The following is an 18,769-nucleotide window of genomic DNA, read 5'->3' as shown; positions in this document are numbered from 1 at the left end:
CAAAAATTATATGATCTCTCTTATACACATTGCCATACATACTTTTTGAGAATATTTTGTAACTACCTGGTATAAACTCTATATTAAGAAGTTTCATGACATGTACATGCTTACTTAGTTCAAAATACCTCATGTTGCTTGGAGTGTGAAGACCCCAAAAGTCTGAAGGAGGTGACAGCCACCTACCTAGCTGACACTAACATATAAGCATGGTGGCATGAGAAAATAAATGTATACAAAATTAAAAAGTAACCAAAAAGTGAATACTTTGAGATTATCAAGCAAAAACCTCCTAAATCTGTCGTGGAACTAATGGTCTAATTTGAATTAATTGTAAATTGCTTGATCATAAGCCTCTTTAATGCCATATAATCTTCTGTGGTACATGATGTCATGCTCAAAAATAAGTAAACATATTTGTTTTGCCTTTCTGTTTCTTTTTTAAACATATTTTCCAATTGTGTGGTTTATCTCGGCCTTTTCAAATAGATTTTATTATTATTCATGTGTTTTGCAGAAGTTTATATTACCAGAATACTTTTTTCGATTGATCATAATTTCTGATTATATTTTATTTGCCAATTTATTTATTTCATTGTTCTTGTCCTATTCTTTTCACTTGCTTGTTTATTTTTTGCAGAGTTTTAGCTGCTTTGGTGTGTTAATTAGAAAGGGTCATTGTGGGTGGTTTTTCTTTGTTTTGTTTTTTCGTTTTTGTTTTTGACATATTTTTCATGTTTCATTTCCCAATGGTTAATTTTAAATGTGATAATTGGTTGGTTTGAATTCTTAGTTTGGACAATTTATTGCATTGACTCATTTTCCATGCCTATCTCCACATATATGTCAAACTGAGGCACAGAAATGTTTCTGGATATCCTAGCTAGGCTTCTTGTGGTGTCTTTTTTTGCAATATAATTATCTAGGGGAAGTGATGAGGAAGGAGCTTATATGCATGGAGACGTTTGTGTCTACATTGATTATTTCTGAAGGACATATGGCATTTATCCATGCATGTATGTATGTTTTGCTTTTAAAAAATTCAACATAAAATCTTAAACTCTTTTAATTGTTCCTCAGTTCTGCCTCCCACATTCATTCTTATCTATTTATTCTATTTCCTTTTCCTAACAAGATAAATCTGTTCTTTCTAGTCTGTTACTCTATATCTACCCTGTTTCTCTATTGTATCTTAGTCATCATTAACTTAACACCTAATAACCACATATAATTAAATACATACCATTTTTGCCTTTCTGGGTCTGGGATACCTCACTCAGGATGTCTTTAGTTGTTATTCTTGGTTTTTTGTTTGTTTGTTGTACATTGTTCCATCAATTTCTCTGTAAATTTCATGAGTTCATTTTTTAATGGCAGAGTAATAAGTTGCATGAATTTACCATGTTTTCTTTACCCATTCTTTAGTAGAGGAATATCTACATTATTTCTAATTCCTACACACCATGAATAGAGCTGCAGTGAACATAGCCGAGCAAGTGTCTATGGTATGATAAAAGTTAGTTTGGCTATATGACTAAGGGTAGAGTGATATAATTGGATCATGAGGTAGATAGACCCACATTTCCCTAAGGAAGCACCACACATATTTCCATAGTGGATGTATGAGTTTGAACTCCAATCAGCAATACATAAATATTCCTCTTACTGTACATCCTAACCAGCATAAGCTGTCATTTGTTTTACTGATTGTTAGACATTTTGGAAAGTATAAGTTAAATTCTCAAATAGATTTAATTTGCATTTCCCCAATGGCCAAGGATTTTGAACATTTTGCTTATTAATCATTTGCATTGCCACTATTGTGAGCTCTCTGTTTTCAACTGTACCCCATTTCATGTTTGGTTATCTATTACCTTTATATTGGAATCTTTTGATTTCTTTCTGTATTTTGGATGTTATCCCTGTACTAGATATGTAATTGGTAAAAATTAGTTCCATATTGCAGGCTGCTGCTTCATCCATATAACAATGTTCTTTGTCATGCAGGGAGTTTTCATTTTCATGAGGTCCCTATTATTGTTGATCTTGGTCTCTACATTACCGATGGGCTCAGGAAGTCTTCTCATATGCCAATGAATTTTACTTACTTTTTATTCTACCAGCTTGGTATATCTGGTTTTATGTTGAAGTCTTTGATCCATTTGGGGTTGAGTTTTGTACATGATGATAAGAAAGGTTCTATTTGGATTCTTTTACAGACAGCCATCCAGTTTAACCAGCACCATTTTTTGAGTGTTTATTTCTGGTATCTTTATCAAAAATCAGGTGTACATGCATGTATGGATTTATGTCTGGGTTTTCAGTTCAATGCCATCGATCAATACATGTTTTGTGAAAATATCCTTTGTCTCCTATGGAGTAAACTGGGTATATATCCAAACTGTTGGCAAGTCCTGTATTCAGAAGTAGTTCACAAATAGACTCCACAGTAGTTTTATCTTCTTTTATTTGTTTAATTTGATGGAGTTTTATATGTCTTTTTTGGGTGTTGTCTTACTTTTTTGGGGGAGGGAAGTTTTCTTGAATTTTATTTTGGTTTGTTTTTTTGACAAAGAACTTTAAATTGGGGTTGTAGGGATATATAGAAGAATTTAGGGATGATAAGAATATAATCAAATTATACTTAACTTGAAAATTTGTTTTAAGTAATAAAACATAAAATATGAAAAATCAAAATACAAATAAATATTTCTCATAACAAATAATAATGTGATATTAATATTGCTAAGGTACAATTTAGCATGCAAAGCCCTGAATTTGATGCCAGTATATTTGCCCAAAGGTGTGCCTGCTGATCAGAGGTAAAAATTTGAAATGTTTATAATTAGGTCAAGAAAAACTGTTTGATGTTTTAGTTTTTTAAGTGTTGATTGTGGTTTTTAGAAATGGCTAGTGGTTCTGCCAAGTATCTCTAACTATACTTCTTTTCAAAGTACCAGGAACCCCCAGTAGAGGAGATACTTGTTTCCTAATCCTTCAAAGAGATTTTTACTATGACCAGATAGTCATAGAACCATGCTAAGGGAAATTAAGTTTTCAAAACATGCAGTATTTTAGTTCTTGTCTCTTGAAAAAAAAATCTCCCTTTTTTAGGTTAATATTATATTCTTTCTTTTTAATTCTTCAAAGTGTTCCTCCCTCATGTGTTTTATGATTCCTTTGTTTCATCCTGGGAGATCTATAATTAATTTCTTATCAGAATCATGATATTTTAAAGATTTATTTTAAATATAAATTTTATATAACATATTGTGGCTCTGGCTTCCACCAACTCTCTGCAGGTCCTTCTGTTTTTTTCTGGCCCCACCAATTCATATCATAGTTCTTTCTCTCTGTTTCTCAATGAAGAAAAAAAGCCAAAAAGTAAATCACAATAACAAAACAAACAAAAACTATAAGGCAAACTGCAAGAATAACAAAAGGTGTACCAAAATCACAGAGTTGTTTTGAATTAGCTAGATACTAATAGGCAGTTGCTATATCCTGGAAAGTGATTGATATATGTCGAGGCATCATATTGCAGAAAATTAATTTTTTCACTTCCCAGTAGGTATTAGTTGCAAATAATTTGTTTGGTGTTGTGTTTACTTACCTTTCTCTTTGTTACAATTTTGTTTGGATTACTAGTATTTTGCAAAATTAATATATCATTAAATGACTTCTACTGACATATTTCAATAACACAGATCAAAGCATAATTCAACCTTCATCAATGAAACATGCTTTTATAATAAGGTCATGGTTATTGACACAGAGGTCCTCAACTGTACAATGTGCAGACACTGAGAGACTTCCTTCCCCTGAGCCTTAAATAAGATATCTTCATCAAACCCCTCCCCATCAAGGCTCATAGTTCTATATAGTAGAGGAAGCAGAAAGATTTCTAAAGGCAGAAGTGGGGTTGACACTCAGGAGTATCGTCTGAACATAAAAAGACTGATGCACACATGAACTCAGAAAGACTGTAACAGCATGCACAAGACTAGCATTTTGGTGTTGATGCAATGCCACGTTCTAGAAACATATACACAATACTTCTTCCTCCAATCTTGATTCAAATAAACTTATATATGTTTGACCTATCAGTTGTTTTTCTAATACTCCTTTTTTGTATATCCCTCTGAAGTTCTTTCTTTGTAATATAGTTTTATATTGACTTATTTTACTAAGCATAAACACTATTATTTAATATTCTTTAAGGCATTCCTTTCCTTTCCAGGATGAAAGCTGTATGATATCCACGAGTGTCTTTTCACAATCAGTTGTCCCATAAATACTATAGGCTACATATTAAATTGTTGCTTAAACATGTTTTCTCTTTTTGAACTAAAGTATTCATAATCTACTTTGGAATTCTAATGTTCACTTTAGATTTTCACATAGTAACATATTATGAAGTTTGATGTATAGATCTCTTGAATTGCTGTACATTTTCAAAGATTTATATCAGTATTCTCAAAGGATTATTTATATGAGCATCATCAGTATTGGGGAGACTTGAGGAACATTTTCATTTGATGCCATATTTACTTTACTTCCATCTTTAGGGAGAAATAATTGGCAGATGTTACTTTAAGCAAATGGTCCAAGAAATTTGACCGTATGTGGGACAATCATGTTGTTTGTCAGTATACATTCATACATTATTGCTTTGAAGTATCTCTGCCAAAGATATACCTAAATATAATTATGACACAGTGTCCAATCAGTTAATCTCCAAATTAACTGACTTATCCTCTAGTGCCAAAGTTGGGAATATTAGGAAAAGTCTGAGGAGATATTTTAGGGCAAGATGATTAAGGTACTATTAGTAGGCATCTCTTGGTCTTGAACTGAAATATTTTTCTATTAAAAGTAAAATAATCAAAGAATTAAAATCTTATATAAAAAGATCCCAAGCAAAGAAGCTATCTTTCCTTGATATCCACTGGAAAAGGGGTAATAATAATAATAATAATAATAATAATAATAATAATAGTAACAGTAAACAACTTCCAGTGAAGTGTGTGACTGGGTATATCAACTGTATAATTTTTCATTTAGAATTTTGAAAATCAAAAGCTACAAATTTACAGTTAGCAATAAGTTCAGGAGCACTATTGCACTATGCCTACACCATGACTTCAGTGAAGGACTGTGACCTGAATATTTCTGTAAGTCAGTGAAAGTGCTTTCACCACAAATAAATTCAAATACATAAAGAAATTAATGTAAGTTGACTTAGCTATTCCAAACTTTATAGAATATTTCAAACAGCATTTTATACAGCTTAATTGCATTTATTCATTTTAATTTGTTGAATGAAATACATAATGAGATGTAAGAAAGTGTTTCTTAAAAGTCAAGGAAGCTTCAGGTCCTCTTCTGAGGCTAATGAAGGAGGGAATGTGTAGAGCGGTTCATTATCTACACAGTCATTTGTGTAGTCTTATGATTGAAGATAATAAGAAAGACTCCATTTATAATAACTCCATGCTTAGAGTTTGGGCAATGGGATACTTTGATTTGTCTACATAACTATCCTATGATTGACACCATTTGCCTTCACTTCTAGCCAGAGAAGTATTGAGGTAATGTTTACTCTCTGCTCTGGCTTATGGTTGGCATCCATGTTGACACTATCTATGGGAATATTGTGTATATGATATGAGAAACATGTCTGGAGCCATAGAGAGGAAGATACCTGAAATTGTACTAAGAGAAGTTTCTCTAGTTCTCAAATATATTAATATTACAAAACAGAGCCATTTCAAATTTCAGTTTTCTTTATTTATTAAGCCAATCTGTGATTAAATTAATTATGAGTAGCACATAAAAGTTAATGTGGAGAGGTATAGCACACTGTCAACTGCACCAGGTAGCTGATTACATTGCTGTTACGGTATAAAGCTCATTGTGTTTAATCAGTACAGGTACAACCTTGTAGAATGTAAATTGCATTATATTAAACTAGGGATATCTTTGTGGAAATCAAATTTGTATAAAATATAAACAAGATTTTAATCATAATAATTCCAACCATAATAATTCCACAAAGACATTTTTATGATGGTTCTAAAACATTTTAAAAGAAATACATGAAGTGTAATTATTGTGTTCATCGTCAGGTTATCACACAAACCCCAAAGTAGGGAGGGGTAAACTTCTCATCATAATGGGGAAGTCTAACACTTTCACTTAAGTATCCTTCAAGATACTGACTTTGAGTTGTGAAATACTGAGTTTATTTACTTATTTACATACTCTATGACATCTAGAAAAATGTACAATATTTAATATACTACGAAAGTGAGTAAAATGTCAGTTTTGAATGATAATTTGAATATCATTAATGAGTATGTTTTAGAACCTAGCATATGCTTATTAAATGTTAATGAATATAAACATGAATTGTATCATAAAATAGTTAGAAATTTTAAAAATGGTATTTCTACAACAGTCCTTTGACCATAAATTTCACCTGCTTGAGTTAGCTGCTTGATGCTTGTAGTGATTTAGTATGTGACATACAGAATATATATATATATATATATATATATATATATATATATATTATTTGTGTATGTATTCACCTAAAATATTTTATGTATATCTCTTTGTATCAGCCCAATTGAATTGGATGTTGAGATTCATACATAAAAAGTAAAGTCTCATATATTTCTATAAGACCTCCTCAGACCACTTGGTATCAGTGAAGCAAGGATTCTGTTTTATTGTCTTTATTAATATAAAAACTAGAGATCCTTTTTGCCAAAAATTTAGCGAATATATTACCTTAATTTTCTATCTTAGTTAGGGTCTCAATTCCTATGAAGAGACACCATGACCACTGAAACTCTTATGAAAAAAAAATAAATAAAAATTAATTGGAACTAGCTTACAGTTTCAGAGGTTTAGTCCATTGTCATAATGGCAAGGCATGACAGTGTGCCTGCAGTCATGGGGCTGGTGAAGGATCTGAGAGTTCTACATCTTGATCTGCAGGCAGCAGATGGAACTCTGTGTCACACTGGGCATAGCTTGAGCATAAGAGACCTCAAATTCCACCCCAACAGTGACACACTTCTGCCAACAAGGAGATATTTACTCCAACAAAGCCATACCTCCTAATACTGCTCTTTCTTATAGGGTCCATTTTCTTTTAAAGCACCACTTTCTAATCACTAGCCTGAGAAGGATTATACTGATATCACATTGCAAACATGCCTTAAGTTCAACCTCGAAAGTGCCCACTGTCTATAACAGTCTCAAACTTATTCAAAATCAAAATTTCAATGCCTCTTCTGAGATTCATGCAATCTCTTAAATGTAAACTCATATAAAGATCAAAAAAGCAGACCATATACTTCTAATATAATGGTACAGGATATACATTATAGTCCCAAAAGGTAAGGAAGGAAGCACAGTAAGGAAATTCTGGATCCAAGCAAGACCGAAAAATGTTTCTTAATATGTTTATCTCCTTGAACACATGACAGCATCATTCTACTTCCTGATGCTCCTTTCCCCTCAAACTCTGCCTTTTTAAAAAAAATTATTTATCCTTTTAAATTTTATTTTACAATCCAATCACAGTTCATCCCCTCACTCTTCTCCTGCATCCCCTTGCCTTCTCCAGAACACACCCCTAGTGCACTCCCACCCAAAAGAGCTTAGAGCTCTACATTTTGATCTGCAGGCTGCAGAAGGTACACTATGTCACACTGGGCATAGCTTGAGCAAAGGAAACCTCAAAGCCCAACTCCACAATGACACACTTCCTCCAACCATGATGTATTTGCTCCAACAGTCACACTCCCGAATAGTACCACTCTTTATGGGAACCATTTTTTTTTCCAAGCAATCACACCTGCGATCATGTTAAAGAAATAATTGCCTATTCATACCCACCATTGTTGAGGTTTGTTGTGCTATACTAACTGATAAAGATTAAGGCTTTCTATCTAATTACTGCTGAATGAAACTATCCTTAACAACCTAAGGCTATATTCCATTCGTAGCTACCATATCCACACCTGTTGCTTCACAACTTTACTGAGCACTAATAGAGCTACCCACATAGTAAGAGCTATTATAATCTAGGCAGAAGTGACAGGTATGTGAAGACTGAAGCAAAATGTAGGGCATGTCAGCCAAGGTATGTTAGTATATACACTACAGTGATGGTATAGTCATCATGAACATCAGTGATCTAGAAACAGCACAGAGACTGTATAGTTTATTTTTTAAGAGAGATTTTACCTTCCAAAGTTTAACTTATAGAACTTCTGGAGTTTATTACATTTAGGGATAAAGTATTTTAAACAAAGTTAATAAGTAATGACAGTAATCATTCAGTGAAGATTAGGTGTGTTAAATGAAGGACATAATCTTTTAGGAACCTTGCAATTCTGCAGTAAGTAGAATAGATCAAAGTTGAAAGAATCCTGAGCCAGGGCAGCAAATTAGGCACTTAGAAAAATATTGTAATATTAAACTGTCAGTAAAAGATTGCTTGATGTAAGAGGTCATCTAGGAAATTTGAAGTTTGGCAATCACTCAAATCTCACATATAGTAACATTTAATATGCTTTTATCAGTTTTTATCAGTCCATTTTCACCCAACCCCCTGATAGAAATCTGCCTCATAAAGTATGAGTGCCAGGACATTTTTTACTTACAGTATATGTTCAGTGTGCACGCTGCCTTGTTTCTGAAGATGGTACTGTGAACGTAGTAACAAATACCTTACTGTTTACATAGCCCTACAGTTATGCTTCCCAAAACTATATGCACAAAGCATGTAATTAGAACAACCACAATGATGCTTTCATTCTTTCCACAGTTACTCTATCTCTAAAATGAATCATCAATCAATCTAACATTTCCTTTGAACTATCACCAGTATTGGATATACATTTTCATTTTTGTGTTTGTATACTCTCCTACTAGTATCCCACAGATCAGAGAAAATGCTATTTTTTCTAATGTAACTTTGAACATAAAATCACTAAAGGAGTAAATAATTGTCTGCTTTTGTTTTATTCTGGCTCATAAAAATTTGTGCAAATGTTGCAAGGGTAGACCATGTAACTTTCTTTCCTAGTCTCACTCCAATGTGTTTTTTACTCAATTTCTTAAAGATTCAGAACTCCTTTACTATTCCTATGCACTTTTGTGATGAAACAATTTGACCCAAATACATACAGTGAAATCTCTGGTAGCATTTTGTGTGCATAGGTTTGTAACATGACAGGTGCTCACTAAGGTCATTTCCTCTTGAAATTCCCAAAGGATGGGAGGTAGACTTTTCAAAGGCATATAATACACTGGTCTAGAAGTCACATTAGGAGAATGTGTCATGGTTATTATCTTCCTCTATGTCAAAATTATCTTTAAATTTTATTTTTGAGAAGTCTTTATATGTAGAGTAATGGAAACAACTCTTGATTTTTTTTTTTTACTGTTGAATTGGATTAGAAGCAAAGGACCCTTCTGTTGCATTCAAAATGCCATATTTTTCAGAAGGAAAGACAAATAAATATTTTAGAGAACTAGTGGGTATGTGTTCAACCTTTGGTCACTCCATCTTTCTGAGTTTTTACCATTAGTATATGTGTATGTCTAAGCATCTAGGTAAAATATAACATTCATTTATGTTTTTATTTTTATTTTGTCCATTCAACAACACAGTTCTCATGCCACTGCTGAAATTGAGTCATGTAAAATTAAGACTAGATTTCTGACCTCAAACCTTGATAATAAAGACCATGTATTCAAAAACATGTTTTCTTTTCTTTTTTTTTAAATGAAAGGCTGAGAAATAGATAATAAATTTATTCAACATAGAGAATTCAGCAGGTCTTCGCCACAAGTAGTTTTCATATTAACGAACAAAATTATGTGATGGTCACAATCTTTATGATTTTTTTTTCAAGCTGAAAAGACTTGAAAACATTGGGATTTTACTGTGTTTTGTTTGGGAGCTTCAAAAAATGAGAAGAAGCTGCACTTTTTATGAAGAGTATTGACAAGTTTTATCTATGTTTGAACGAGTCCCAAAGGAATGGTGGTGCAAACACACTGAAATTTTAAAGTAGATTTTAATAATACAGTTTTTGACTGATCATGATTTATGAATTTGTTGTTACAGCAATGTTGATTATATACGCACATACTGTGTTCAATAAGCTAAGTAATTTCTGAACAGCAACTAAACAAGCTGTTTTCTATTTAAAATTTCTCCACATTACATGTGTACATGATAAACATCAATTTCTCCTGGTATACTAGCCTCTTTTTTGAGTGCCAAGTTGTATGGATGAAGGAGTGTGCAAATAATGGCAGCATGTCACTTGCATGGCTAGCTAAGCATTAGTATGAAAGTTACCCACTTTAGCTAGGCCTCGTAATTACATTCATCAAGATAAGAATCTAGGAGATTCTATAGTTGTTGAGCCTAAAGTTTTCAACAAGGCATATAAGGAATAAATCCATTTATAAAAAATGAAAAGTCAGTGGTCATGAAGGACATAACTAATGACATTAAACATGCCACATGATATCAGTAATTAAAAATAATTGTCTTTGAACTGTCCTAATTGAACATTATTTTAAAGGTTGAGAAGGAAAGTATTTTGTGTCTTTTATACAGGAAAATAAATGAAATGCCCCAAGGAAGGAAGAAATTTAGCTTGTATCAGAAATAAGTATAGTGTACTTGAAATATAATATGAAGGTTCCATGTGAAGAAGTTACAGAATTTACAGTGATTCTTTCTTCATTAACATGATATAATAAAGAGTTTCCCCTTAGGATTAAGTTGAGGGATTGCTGATAGAATATAATCGAATGGACATTAGAGTCTCCACTTTAGCTTTAAGGAACATATATGTAATATTCACGATTGTAAAATTTTATTTTGAAAAGGAATGTTGGAAAGTATTTAAATTATTGTGCACTTTGTATAATAAAATTAACTCCAATAGCTATTGCTTTAGTCAACTTAAGCTATTATACCAAGCTATTATACTATGGGCTGCTAGTAAATAGTATTGCATTTAATTCTGGATAATGAAAACAATTGCTAGGATGTTCATTTTATAAGATGAAGTCCCTCTTTCAAGCACATGCTGATAACCTTTCATAGAGTGCTTGAAGGGTAAGAATGGTTATACAATTATTCATTGTTATTCATTAGGTATTATTCAGTGTTCAACATCTATATGAAATCATTGAAATCATAGTCCTACATGACAGAAGCTTGACACAAAAGAATATATATTGCATGATTCCACTTAGATGGGGTACAGGGTCCCCATTCATGCAGATAACAGATTAGGAATGCCTGGGAATAGAGATGTGAGGAAGTCATGGTGTATTAAGATATTCAGTTTGGGACTATGTAAAATTCTGGGATGAATGGTGATTCCAGCTGCACAACCAGGACCATGACAGTGAAGTGTTTACTTGTAAGCAGCTAAAAGGTTAAATCTTGAGTAATGTGCATTATCCCACATTTAAAGCAATGTCTGATTTATGGTCATTGGGCAACAGGTGAACATGTTAGCAATATGGATAAACAAGTTAATTGGAAAACGTTGCAGTGTTTGATGAGAATCGTTTGGACTATCGAACAAGGCATGATAGTAGTAGGTACCTTCTGGATAAAACTTAATCCCCAGTAGAGAATTTGCTAGTCAGGATGAAGAACAAAAACAAAGCAATAATGTGTTGACTTTGACAGGTTGAAAACTTCCTTGTATATCCCCTATGTTCCCAAACAGCTGTGAACAAAAACCCATGTTTTTTCCTGGCTCTCTTTAGGAGCTTCAACTATCAGCTTGATACAGCTCAGTATTATCTAAGGGAATCTCAGGGGACTGCCTGATCCAACTGTTCTGTGGGCATGCCTGTGTGATAATTGATATAAATAAGTCCCACACACTGGGGGTTACTCTTCCTAGACAGGTGTTCCTGGCCTGCAAAAGACAATTAAATGAACATGAATCAGGAACAAGCCAGTAAGTAGAATTTGTCTTTGGTTTCTGCTTCATATTCTTCATTGAATCAACTACACAGAATTGTGTCTTTCAATGTTAACATTTCTTACATGCATTCTATTTACTTTAAACAAACTCACTCTACCCTATTTAACCTCTTCCTATACTAATTATTTATGATGGCATTATCAACATCTCTACACTGTGGGCTTCCTTTCCCTTCCTATGGACAGCCAGTGGAACACAAAAAATGTGTGCATGAAGTGTGGTCACAGTGAAGACAGAGCAGCCTATAAATTAAAAGTTGCTGTTTCCCAATGTGGGTTTTATAGAATATTCATGTAACTATGCCTGAATGCATATAATAAAGAAAACGCACGTATATTTGGATGGGAGATTTTTGTGCAACCACCCTATATGTCTTGAAGGAGTTTGATTAATTAAATTATCTTTTTAGTGGTAGAGAAACTGACTCTGCTTCCTGAACATAAATAGGAGCTGAGATCCTCAGGCACATTACTCATGCTATGCATATGCTTTCTAGAAAATTCATATGCTACATGGTTTAACCCTTTTCTTTCATCGTCTATAATAGTAAAGATTTCATGTATATTTTCTTGCTTAGGTTTGTTGAGGTGACTGTGATATAATGTAGAATAATTTCAGTACAGAATATGGGAATTCACTCATCTCTTTATTTGTTTTTGGTGGTGGTGGTTCTGGTGCTGGTGCTTGTGTATTGGTTGGAGATAGAGGTCTGTCATGTATGGGAGTGTGCCCACTCAACATCATGAGGAATCTAAATAGAGTAAGGAAAAAGCAATGAAAGCAATCAAAACACAGATCTGTAACTTCCTCTTACAATACCTAGCAGATTATGGGTTTCCAACTAAAGGAGCTACACAGCCTGTCATTAGGGATAAGATATTACTGATTGAAGAGCTAGGCTTCTACCAAGTACACAGTGCAATTCACTTGTGTAGAAAGAAAAACTGTCCTCACTGTAGCATACAGGAGTTTTAGGTTCTGTCACAAATGAGAGAGTTTCAATTTGTTATAAAATATATAGCCATGATGTTTATTGCAGCTTACTCACAAGATAGCTGTTTTCCTGACTTCATTTGACAGTTTACAGTTTGTGAAGGGAAGTCAGATTTCAGAGCAAGACTATGGAGACAGAAACTGAAAAAAATATATATAAAACAAAAAAAAAATGGGGGAGTACTGCTTACTGGTTTGATTTCCTTGGCTTGCTCAGTTTTTGTTTTCTTACACATCCAAGTCAACTGCCTATGAGTGGCACAGTGTACAATGGATTGTGCCCTTCCACATCAATTATTAATGCAAAATATGCTTGCAGATGTGTCTACAGGCAAATATGGTCGGAAATATTTTCTTAGTTATAGTTCCTCCTGATGACCACAGTTTATAACCAATGGACAAAACATAAACGCAGCAGATCCTTCTGTTTTGTTCAAATTGAGTAATCCAATGTAGATGGCAAAATTCTCATTGGAGTGAATGCTAATTCTGATGTTCATGTGATTCATTGATGTAGGGGGATGAAATAGTGCTATGGAAACCATTTGGATTTCTGAATGAAGAAAAAGGCCATTTTCTGCCCAGTTAATTTATTCTATCAATTTTAAGCATGAAAAAAGCTGAGTGAAGACATATCTTTTATTGTATTATTTCATTACTTGCTATTTATTTATTTTTGACTACATGACACTTCTTTATTTTTCAGCCTTATACTCTTTTTTTAAGGTTATTTGTATTTTATTTTATTATTATTATTTTTTATTTTACATGTCGATCCCAGTTCCCTCTCCCTCCCTCCCTCTTACCCTCTCTTCTCCCTCATATGCACCCTGACCCCTCTCCCCTTCCATTCACAAGACTGCTACCAACTAACAATTTGAGCAACTGTGGAAAGGCTACCATAAATGCCCTTCCCAGAGAGTGAGATCAACAACTAACTTATCCATGGAGCCCTCAACTAATGTCTGTTGGAAACAGGAGCAAACACCCATAAGTAAACACTGAGTCGAACTAGAATCCAGATGCTGAAGGAGAGGACAAGACCAGGTTACAGAAAAACATAGAGACAGTTGACCTGAACAAGGAGGAGCTAACCAGACCCCAGTATGATAGCTGGGAATCCAGCATGGGACTGACTCAGACTCCCTGAATATGGGTCTCAGTTAGAAAGCCTGAGCAGTCTAAGGGACCTCAGACAGTCGAACCAGGATGTTTTCCTGGTGCACAAAAGGACCTTGTGGACACATCCCCCATGGAGGAATACTCCCTCAACCTAGAGACAGGAGAGAAGTCCTAGTCCCTACTTCAAATGACTTGACACATTAACATTACCCCACCTGGATGGCATTGCCTCATGTGGAATTTGGGTGGGGAGATTACTTTCTATTTATAATTCATGTTTAGAGCCACTTTTTAACTACAAAATTCAAACTCTACAATTTAATATTGCTTATACCATGTGAATGATAGAATTTCAGGGAGTAAATATCCTGCAGATTCTGTGTTTTTGTTAATGAAATCATAAACTGTAGAGTTAATCACCCAAATGTTAATTTGAGGTTAAAGAGAACTTACTACATTTATGGAAGTTTCATATGGAGTAATTTAATTAACTTTTGTAGCATGTCTGATAAAAAGCATTCTAATAGTTTTGTTTTCAGAAGACTGGTTATATCAGAATATGGTTTAACATTCACTGACTTAAATAGCTATACTCACATGTTGAAGTTTTCAGTGAACTCAGGAATGTTTACAAGTCATTTTCTAACATAATAAAAATATTTATGTAGAAATAGAATTTTTTAAAGAAACAAAATCAGCCTTCTAAAATATATGTGTCATCACTGTCCTTTCCATTCAATGGATAGTACTATTGTTTGGAATATATAACATATATACAGAAACATGTCTCTGCCATGGTACATGTGGATTAGAAATTATCATTATTTAACATAAGTGGAAGTCTCTGGTCAGTAGTCAATTGTTATTTTGTATTAGCAAAGTTATGAAAAAGTGATTTTAAGATTTTTAGAGGACAAATAAATTCCCAAACTCACTCCTTTTTCTATACCCAACAAGATTTTTCCAATTCTTAAAGTATATTTCTCTGTATTACTGAATTATGTTATTAAAAACTTATATAAAATTGTGTTTTGTGATTGTAAGTTTGTGAGCAATTTACAAATATTCAGAGCCACAAGTATTGATTACTTATTATTATAACCTATCAGAAGAATTGATCCTTCATCTGTGATTTGCTTTCTTGCTTTAATCTGAAGCATTAAGAGATACATTATCTTGAATGACTTAAGGGAATTTTATTTCATTAGATTGTGTTACTGAACTAAGCAGTAAGTATGAATGAGTTAGGCTTTAGTTTCTTGCTAAAATTAATCACTAATGATAAAAACTACTTATATCTCCTTATATGATAACTTTCTTTAAGATGATTTCTATAAAATTGTATGTCTAATTGAACCAGATAATTTGGGTTTTCATGATATTGGTACATCAAATATTAGTAATGATGACCTATTTTATCCTGGAGTTTACTTTAAAAAGTGCTTCTTATTTAAAGTACAAACTAGTAAGGGTGATGTCTATTGGCCAACATTTATTCCTTTAAAAATAACTTAAAGGTCCCACTCTGTAGAGAGAAGGATTGTTCTGGCTGTGCATCCATTATTATATACAACTTAGTGTAGAAACTCCCGTATCTGTGAGGTAGATGGATAAAGTATAACACATGGAATACAGTTAAGGTGAGGTCACGCAGATCCTTTAGACATTTGTGGTTCTAGTGGCAATGACTAGAAGTAGTAATCATAAGATAGGTAAAATTTCATTGATAAGCTTTCTTATTGTTAATATTCTCAATGTTCTTAAATTCACTTGTTTTGTAGAACACAATAACATAAAATAAATGAAGCAACAATTGCTGTCATCAAAGACATTGGCAAATACTTAATATTCCCTTTGTTTTGAGGAAGAATTTTCTTTTTCTTTTTTTATATATTTATTTTATATAACCAAGTCCATTTAAATGAAAACAAACATTTATAGACAATATTGGGGAATTTGAGCGTCGTTCTTTCCAAACTATTTCCTGATGGTAAGGGACACTGTCATGGGGGATTAGAAGAAGATGCAGAATTCCTGGCTGTAGTCTGCAAGGATGCTTGGTCCAGCTGTTTTGAATGTAGAATCACCTGGTACTCTGTTTCAGGCAGTCTGGCTTGATCAAATCACATTATTCTGGAAGGAATCCACAGCTTTTCATTTTTTGTGGAAACAAAGCTAGAAATCCTTTTCCCCAGTAACTTGTCCTTGAACTTAAATTTTGGAATCAAAGCATTTTTTTTATTTAATTTATTATTTTACATGTCGATCCCAATTCCCTCTCCTTTCCTCCCTCTCTCTCCCTCCCTTCCTTCTTCCTTCCCTTCTTCCCTCCCTTTTACCCTCTCTGCCCTCTTACCTGTACTCTAACCACCCTCCCATCACCCCACCCCAATTCCATATGTAGGGGAATTCCATCCAGTTGGGGTCATGTAGATCTGACAGGTCATGTGAAGTAGGGACTAGGACTTCTCTCCTGTCTCTAGATTAAGGCAGTTATCCCTCCATGGGGGATGTGTTCGCAAGATCTTGTGTGCACAAGGGATACATCCTGGCTCCACTGTCTGAGGTCCCTTAGACTGCTCAGTCCTTCTGGCTGAGACCCATATTCAGGGGGTCCTGAGTCAGTCCCATGCTGGATTCCCAGTGTCAGTCTGGTGGCCTGTTAGCTCCTCCTTGTTCAGGTAAGCTGTCTCTATGTGTTTCTGCTGCCTGGCCTTGTTGGAGGATGAATTTTCAAACAGTTTCTGATTCTTTTATTGTGGGCTTGCTTTCAAAGGCCATTTAAACCCTTCTTATGTTTCAGTGTTGTCATAGTTTTGGATAATCACCACTTGAACAGGCACAGTTTTAATAATAAAACGCTTAAATAATATGACTTACTGAGCATGGATTTACTGTGAGCTTTATGTACTCTGACTTTAGCCTTATGCTGTCCTCAAATGCACATTTGAGTAGCATATTCCCTAAGTACCCATAATGTGCAATTGGACACTGAATGTGCACTGAAGAGAATCCAAGACAGAAAATATATCTCAGGAGACAAATTTGCTTTTGTCAGTGATCTAGGATTGTAAGGAGTTTAGATCAAAGTTAAAGAGAGGAATATATTCCTAGCAGCAGAATATGAGGATGGATGTCAGTATTGCAGTCTATTAAATGTAGATTCAAATTTATACACATACATACACCACACACACACACACACACACATATATATATATATTGCACTTATAAGTGAATATGTATGATTAGTGTACAAGATACAAGAATAGAAACTATATTACTAATCTTGGATACTATTAATAAGAACATGAGGTAAAGTATATCTTCAAATAATTGCTTTTTAGATTTTTTTTCTTAATTTTTTTGTAGTTTCATAGAAAATTCCCTTCTTTGCTTACAAAATAATGACACTGATACATCCCTCATAATAATCTGACTGTAAAATGGAATGTCTCATATCTACTATATTTTATAATTAAAATGAATAATCCATTTGTCACTGATTGGGTAAAGCAGCATTCCATGCTAAAGAGTTACATGTAGGAGAAAAATATATGAAGTGGAATATAAATTTATTTTTACACTATTTTAAATGACTTGTTTTAGAAAGCTAAGGTATAAATGAAATATGCATCTTAAATACATGATTTTTTCATTAAGAACTTTATGTATTTTAATTTTTAATCTATTAGTATATATGTCATAGGTTTTCTTATTAATAGCTTTCTTATTAATAGCTTTCTCTTTGCTGTTCTTATAACAGTAGCTTAGCGTCAAAGTGTATCCTAGCAACAGCTTCCTAGCATGTACGATATGAATGTGGTGCTATGGAAAAATTACTGAGCTTAAAAAATTATTCCGGTATATCATATATTAGCAATTGAATTAAAATATTAAATTCCATACTCAGAATTATTATTTACTTCCTCCTTCATTCAGAACATACTGGAATCTTTGTTAGACTTTACCACTGCTAAATAGGTGATTGTAATGTTTCTCTGGCAGCCTGTTCATCACAGATAGATAAGAAGCATCTTGACACACTTTTATCATTTAGGAAGCAGCTCTTTGTGACTGATTTTAACCCGTCACCTTCTTGATAGCAATGCAATGCTCATCTTTAAATACCTTTTATCAAACTGATGAGAGAGATTGTACTTTCAGGGTTTTCAATTTTACAGAATCCATAGAAGATTATTCTTTTACTTTCACATTTTAAACACAGCATATTTGAAATTTCTGTATGTGGTAGTCAATTTGACTTGGACAATGAATGCCATGGACAACAGTTATAACTTATATAATGCCAGCTATTATAGAAAAACTGCACTCTCATACAATCACTTACATGATAACTAGACCACATTAGGGAGAGAAAAACCCACTTCTGAATGGCTTCCCTAAGTATTTCTACAATTACATAAGTCTGAGCGGTTTGCCAAGTAGTTCATTGTTGTTAAGGAACTCCTGCAACACCTGGGAAAACTGAGGCAAAAGACTGCATGCTTGGATCAGGGATGGGCATAAGATTGTACTTATGGCATGAAGGCATGAGGCTATGGGAAAGTATGTCTGTGCTCCTGGTAGGCATCCATAATTTC

At 33.6% G+C, this 18,769-nt stretch overlaps 1 protein-coding gene across 1 annotated transcript in view; it reads left to right on the top strand.

Moving 5' to 3' along the window:
- Positions 1–18,769, top strand: part of Mmp16 (matrix metallopeptidase 16) — a 236,945-nt gene that overhangs the window by 109,335 nt on the left and 108,841 nt on the right. The gene's annotated exons all lie outside the window — the stretch shown is intronic.

This window comes from Phodopus roborovskii, unplaced genomic scaffold (genome assembly GCF_943737965.1).
Source record: "Phodopus roborovskii unplaced genomic scaffold, PHOROB, whole genome shotgun sequence".
In the NCBI taxonomy this organism is placed as follows: Eukaryota; Metazoa; Chordata; class Mammalia; order Rodentia; family Cricetidae; genus Phodopus; species Phodopus roborovskii.
The sequence above is the reverse complement of the archived record's forward strand: the minus strand, read 5'-3'. Positions and strand labels throughout refer to the sequence as shown.